We start from the raw sequence: 6657 nt of genomic DNA, 5'->3' as shown, positions 1-6657 counted from the left end.
TCTTGAAATAAGAAAGTGCAAAACAATTTTTTAATAAAAGAAAAAGAAATAAGAAAGTGCAACTGGGCACAAGTGCTGTCTCCAAAGAATCCTGTGTCACTCGTCATTTGTTTTTTGAAACATTTTATAATGTCATTGATAAGGACAGATCTGAACATCCCATGCAGACCCAAGGAGAGGGGGTTCCAATTCAAAACATGTTTGTTGTAACAGCTTAATCCTACTGGCATCTCCCATTCCGATCCTCACCCCAATATAAAGAGTTTTATAAAGCATTAGCTTTCCCCCATGAGAAAGTTACTATTTCTTTATTCATTTACTCTTTGGGCTGTGTTATCATTTATAGTGAGCCTGAACATAGTGCAGAGTCTTCTCTCCTTTCTTTCCTATGAGAACTGGGAATTGCGGACCTGGAGATGATTTACAAGGGAAGGGAAGATGACAAGACAGCTCTTTTGCCAGAGTTTCCTCTTCTGGTTCTAAGAAAAGCATGAACTCAGTTCCTTCACTTTGGTGGATTGAGGTTAGTGAGCAACATCACTGGCTCAAATTTGCAGAATGCCAGTTACTTTCATTGGTCTCCTTGTGCTAGGGAAAAATGGGACCTGTTATCTCACAATACAATGGTGACAAAGACAATACCACCCACATAATGCTCAGATTGAAATGTTGATGCTGTGAGCCAAATAAAACTGTGTGTGTGTGTGTGTGTGTGTGTGTTGATGTGCGTGCATATAATTCAAAGCTAAATAGAAACCTGAATACTGTGCTAGATCCTTCAGTTACAAAACCCTTGGTGAACTCTCTCTTACAGTTTTGGGGTATGTGATAAACTGTTGAGTACCTCAATATTTACTGTACTCACAGGAAAGTACCATTTCAGATCCAGATCTTCCCATAAATTTACCAGCTCCAAATATTTAACCATATCATTATATGATAAAAGAAAAGAAAGAACCAAAAACAAAACAAAACAAAACAAAACAAAGGAAGGAAGGGCCAACGTGATAGGATGAATACATGTAGGACTGGTTTGTACGACTGATAAGCACATCAGGTGTGTCAAATCATGGTTGCCTCCCCTATGGACCATTTTGTTTTGGTCTCTTTATGGCTGCCAATCAAAGCCTTATTCCTAGACATAGACAAACATTGTTGGTCACCAGATGTTGTGGGTGGAATTGCATCCACCCAAAACGTAAGTCCTGACCCACAGTACCTGTGACTGTCACCTTATTTGGAAGTAGGATTTTACAGAGGTGATTAAGATGTAAGTTAAGACGAAGTCATCCTGGAGTAGGGTGGGTCCTTAATCCAATAGGACTGCTGTTTTCACTGGAGGAGAAGAACAGATACAGACACAGAGGGAAGACACATGTGAAGATGAAGGCAGAGGTAGAATGATGCTGCCACAAGCCAGGGATCACCTGGGACGCCCAGAAGCTAGAAGAGGCAAGAAAGCATCCTCCCATGGGGGCCCTGCCAGCACCTTGATTTTGGACTTCTAGCCTCCAGAACTGTGAAACAATACATTTCTGGTTTTTTCAGCCTTAGGAAAGCAACCCACCAGGGAATCATTAACCCCTGGTAATGCCAGCCCATCCTCTTCCGCACCTAGCACAGAGGAAATGTTCAAGTGTAGGATGTTCAAGAATGATAGACAGAATCATCTCAATACGTGAAGGACAACAGCAGGATAGAATCTTCCAGAAACTGGAAAGACTCTTAAGAATTTACTTAATCTAATTGCTCCTCCAAGATGGGACTTGGCTACAACTGAGAATCATAAAGTCACAGAATCTTAACCTGTTCAAAGACCTTAGAGATTTTTCTCTTCTTCTGAGATAACATGATACCTAGACGGTATGTCTTTAAAAGGTGCAGAATGGGGTCCTCTGTACACATTGTGCCCTCCCCCCATTCAATTCCATCTCCAGTTGGTGGGTTAAAATAGCTTCCACCTTTTGTCTTAAATTAGCTTTTGGTCTTCAGTAGTCCCAAATTAAAATGTAAATCAGTCTGGAAGACTTCCCAGCCTAAACTCTTGTCAGTTCCCAACTTGTACCCTTATCAGTGCGTTGTTCTGTCCCGCCATCACCTAGGAGAATGCTGAGGTCATACAGTGTCCTCCATAAGTATTTGCCAAGTTGAACTGAGAAGCCAAGATTAGCTGGAACTAAATGAAGGATTGAGTGAGGTGGATAAAGGAGAGAGATGGAGAAGAGGGAGAGAAGGAGAGCGCAAGACAGACTTGATTTCTGAGCTCTATGTAGGAGAAAACCTGACAAGGGGCTGAAACGTAGGAGTGAAAGGTCAGCTCAGAGCTTTTTTTCTTTGCTCTTCCCAGTCTGCTAAGCATTTGTGGTGAGGAGGTGAGGCAGGGGGATTTCACCCTCTCTAATAACCTCCATCAGCTCTCACCCCCTCTCCAGCCATCCCCCTAAAATATCTAAGCTGAATAAAAATGATGGACTTGAAATGGAAATGTAGCTTCAAGCAAGCCCCAGCACAGATCCCATTGCCTGCCCCCACCTCCAAATTCCACTTAGATGCAGTACCTATGTCCTTCCGGAATAGAAATGCTGGCGCTGTCACTGCGAGTGAGGAACTCATTTTGAAACGTATGCCTGTGTGGGTAGCAGGGTATAGCTCAGTGGTAGAGCGCGTGCTTAGCGTACAGAAGGTCCTGAGTTCAGTCCCCAGTGCCTCCATTAAATAAATAAATAAACTTAATTACCTCCTCCCCCCTCCCCCCCACAAAAAAAACTAAAAAAAAAAGAAAAAAGAAATGCCTGGGACAGATCCCAATATAAATCCATAGTCAATATCACAAATCCACCCACTTGTCAATATCACAATTCCCCCTACTTGTCAATATCACGAATCCTTCCCCCTTGTTATACTATCCATAAAAGAGAACCCAACACATTTGAGAGAAGTCGGCCCCACTTGAAGATGAATAGAGAGTCTTTAGTCAGAAGTGCCAGGAGGAATACAAAAGAAAGTGTCAATTTTCTGAAGAAAGGAAAACTGGAGTTAATTCTCTGTATGCCTGTTGTTGGATCTTGATACCTAGACTCTACAAACTTTTGAAAAACGTTTGACACGGTCAGGAGCTGCTTGAGGCCTCCTGGATTTATTTCTTCATGAAAATGTGCAGGAGTAATTTAACTATAGCCCTCAACGGGAATCAAAGCATTACAATCGAATAAAAACAATTTTTATATTAGATTTTTTTTAAGTTGGGCTTATGAAGAAAAGTCTAAAATGTACTAGTAATCTACTCATGGTATTTTTTTTATTAAAGTATAGTTGATTTACAATGTCGTGTTAGTTTCAGGTGTACAGCTAAGTGGTTCAGTTATATGTACATATATTCTTTTTCAGATTCTTTTCCATGATAGGTTATTACAATACTCATGGTATTTTGTTATGATGTCTTCAGTAAAGATCTCTTGTCTTTACAATGCACATAAATTCCATCAACCACTAAATTACTTGATGGTATAAATAGGGTGGCCGACTCCTTCCCTGCAAGTTCCACTCAGCAGTTGGGTCCCAGGTCACCAAACCTACTCCGATTCCCTAAGGAGCCAATTCCAGCCAAGAGTGAGGACAAAACTTCCCCAGTTCCCCAGACCAAGGTGATTATTTAGATGGTACCTGAACCCTCAACCCCCACTGACCTTCTACCTCCAACACCTCCACTCCCTGCTTTACATTTCTCTGTCTCATCTGTTTTCATCAAGCATCCTTTCTTTCTTCCTCATCTATTTTTATTGACCACATCTCCCCACTGGAATACACATTCCCTGAGGCCAGGGATTTTTGTCTATTGTGTTTACTGCTGTGGCCCCTGCACCAACAACAGTGTCTGACACATGGTAAGTGCTCAATAAATATTGGTGGAAAGAGTGATTGATATAAACATTATGACTTCATGTATTTCATGGAATAGAATGTTCAAAGCATTCACCTGTTTATTGATAGGAAAGGCAGTTCATTTTTTTTTTTTGACTAATTTTATTCTTTGGAAGCAAAGACCTCAGAATGAAAGATAGTGTCCAACATTCATGATGGGTACTTCATGATTTCTTTCCTTTCATCAGCTCAATTTTTATTTCTGAATATATTAACAAAGATATGCCTGATCAGTTTTGAATCATAAGATTTGTCCACCCAAGACCTTTTTGTTTTGCATAAATTTTGTCTTCCCCTGGTTTCTGTGCAGTAGCCGATGTTCCAATGGTAAAGATGGGGAGGAAGGGATTCTGTGATTCAAAGAACATAAGATTCAGCCAAAGGCTTCCGTGGAGAGTGAGGATCATAAGGAAAGGCTCTTAGGACTTTGGGTTTTCTGCCTTCTTTGCCCTCTAGCTTCTGTCCTGCAAATGTCAGATCACGCCTTTTGGTGTCTACGGCTCAGAGACTTCTGCTAGTGGGTGACTTGCAAAGGGTCTCATACAGAGACTCCCCCTTTTTTTGTTGGAAGTAAAAGTATTTATTGATGTGTTTAAACCCTGTAAGTTCTCCACAGGTTAGATTAAGGAGTTCATAGGTGAAGTTTATCTGTGTATAGTTAGTGGGAAAAGGCATGGGGAGGAAGAAGGAAAACATCTGTCACAGGGCAATAGGAAAAAAAAAATACACCACCGGTTACCAGAATCTTCAGAATTTAAAAAAAGGAAAAGAAGCAGCTGTGAGCATCAACATCAATGATACAAGCATCACAAAGCCTCAAGTGAAGGAAATAAAATTTCCAAGGCTTTCCATGAGGTTTACAGATCATTTCATGTACAACTTGGGGCATCCACGTTGGCTCAAAGGAAAACCTAATGGTTGTTCTCCTACCTCACCAACTCAGAGGGTACAAAGAAAGCCAATCTCTCAGCCTGTTGACTCAAAGAGCAGTGGACCAGGAAAAAGGCAGTGACCATCCCTATTTTGCCTGACCCTGGATGTAGACGTGGTGATGTTTGTTTCCCTCAAGACTCAACACTGCTTGACCTCTTGCAACTCTGCATTGAGACAGGGGAAGTGGGCGGGGTCACGAGGCCCTGCCTACTTCATGGGTCCATGAAGCCCGCCTACTCAGACTCCACCCCCAGCGATTCAGATTTCATTGATCTTGAGTGGGGTCCAGGGATTGGAATTATTTTAAAGCTCCCTAAATATTTTTCCCATGCAGTTAGAATTAAGAACCATCATTCTCGCTCTGGGGAATCATTAAATTCAAAAGATTCTTACAGTTACAATTGACACCTGCATACAAACTTCTCTCTAATTCAATAACTCAAAACCCTGACTCTGAAACATTTTCAGCTTATCCAGGGTGAAATCATCATGACAACATTCTTTAGAAAAATTCTCAACCCATACATAAGTTAAAAACTGGAGTCATGAATCACCCTTTGATTCCCTTTTCAAAAAACAAAAATGGCATGAAAATGGCATATTTTCTCATATAGAAAATTGATATAATTTGAAGTGTTATTACTCATCGTCATTCACATTAGACTTGAAACAAAGCTAAACAAGAATATTGCTAAATGGAAATTTATTATCACATCAATAGAGTTCAAAGTAACGCTTAAAGAAAAAATCCAAACTCATGTCAAACATCTTTTCCCTCACCTCCTCCCTGAAGAATAAAGAGTGTGAAAGCACTATTGTGGGAATTTTATCTGGGAGTAAACCTCCAGGGAAGGTCAAAGGAGAGCGCAGCCCACTCCTATGAGGCTTAGGAGAATCTTAGCATCCTCTCGTATCCCAGGGAACCAAGGTCTTCCTCAGAAGCGCATCTTTTTTTTTTTTTTTGGTTGTCAAATAACCCTTTATTAAATCTTTTTTTTTTTTCTTTTTGTAGTTCTTAACTTGCTGGGCATTCCACCACACTACTGTTGATGTCCTGTATGATGTCATGAGGGTGGTGGCCATCAACATTGCAGCCCACAGACTGAGCAGTCCCAGGGTCTCTTTAATGGTTCCAGAGAGTTCTCCAGCTAAAGATCGCTGCCGCATCTGTTGGGCAATGTTGACAATCTCATCAAAAGTGATGTTTCCACTGAGCGTAATGTTTTGCTGCTTCTTTCTGTCTCTTTGTGGTTCCTTGAGGGCTTTGATGATCAGGGCAGAGGCAGAAGGGATGGTTTCGATCTGGGCCTGTCTGTTCTGAATGGGCAGTTTCACTGTAATCCTCAGACCCTTCCAATCACCAGTTGCCTTGGTGATGTCATCACCAACCTTTTTTGGAGACAGACCCAGGAGACTGATCTTGAGGGTCAAGGCAGGTGTGGCACTGTCTTCCCCACTGGTGCACCCCACATGGACTACTTTTATCTCGCTGGGGTGAAACCTAGGCGGCATAGTGGAGGTGGAGGCAGCTGGTGTCGGATGAACCCGGATTTGGGACTACAGAAGAAAGTTGCACCTTGGCCTCCTCTGAGCCAAAAGCCAGAAATGCATCTTGAGAAGGGCACTCCATGCTGCCCTGGGTGATAAAGGCCACTGTGGTATTTGAAAGACAATAAAAGTCAAAGCCTTCTCCCATCCTCTTCTGCAGCCCTACATCCCTTGTTGAGACTCAATTTCTTCCCAGATTTCCAGACACCTGCTCTCAGTGCCACTGTTGAAACCACTGAGTGTTCTATCAGGAGA

At 41.8% G+C, this 6657-nt stretch overlaps 1 pseudogene; it reads right to left on the bottom strand.

Annotated features, from left to right (window-relative positions):
* Positions 1-5869: 5869 nt before the first annotated feature.
* On the bottom strand, positions 5870-6381 carry LOC105091742 (large ribosomal subunit protein uL11-like; annotated as a pseudogene).
* Between the last annotated feature and the right edge of the window lie 276 nt (positions 6382-6657).

Source organism: Camelus dromedarius, chromosome X, assembly GCF_036321535.1.
Source record: "Camelus dromedarius isolate mCamDro1 chromosome X, mCamDro1.pat, whole genome shotgun sequence".
NCBI lineage: Eukaryota > Metazoa > Chordata > Mammalia > Artiodactyla > Camelidae > Camelus > Camelus dromedarius.
Note: the sequence above shows the minus strand (reverse complement) of the source record. Positions and strands in the feature narration are given on the sequence as shown.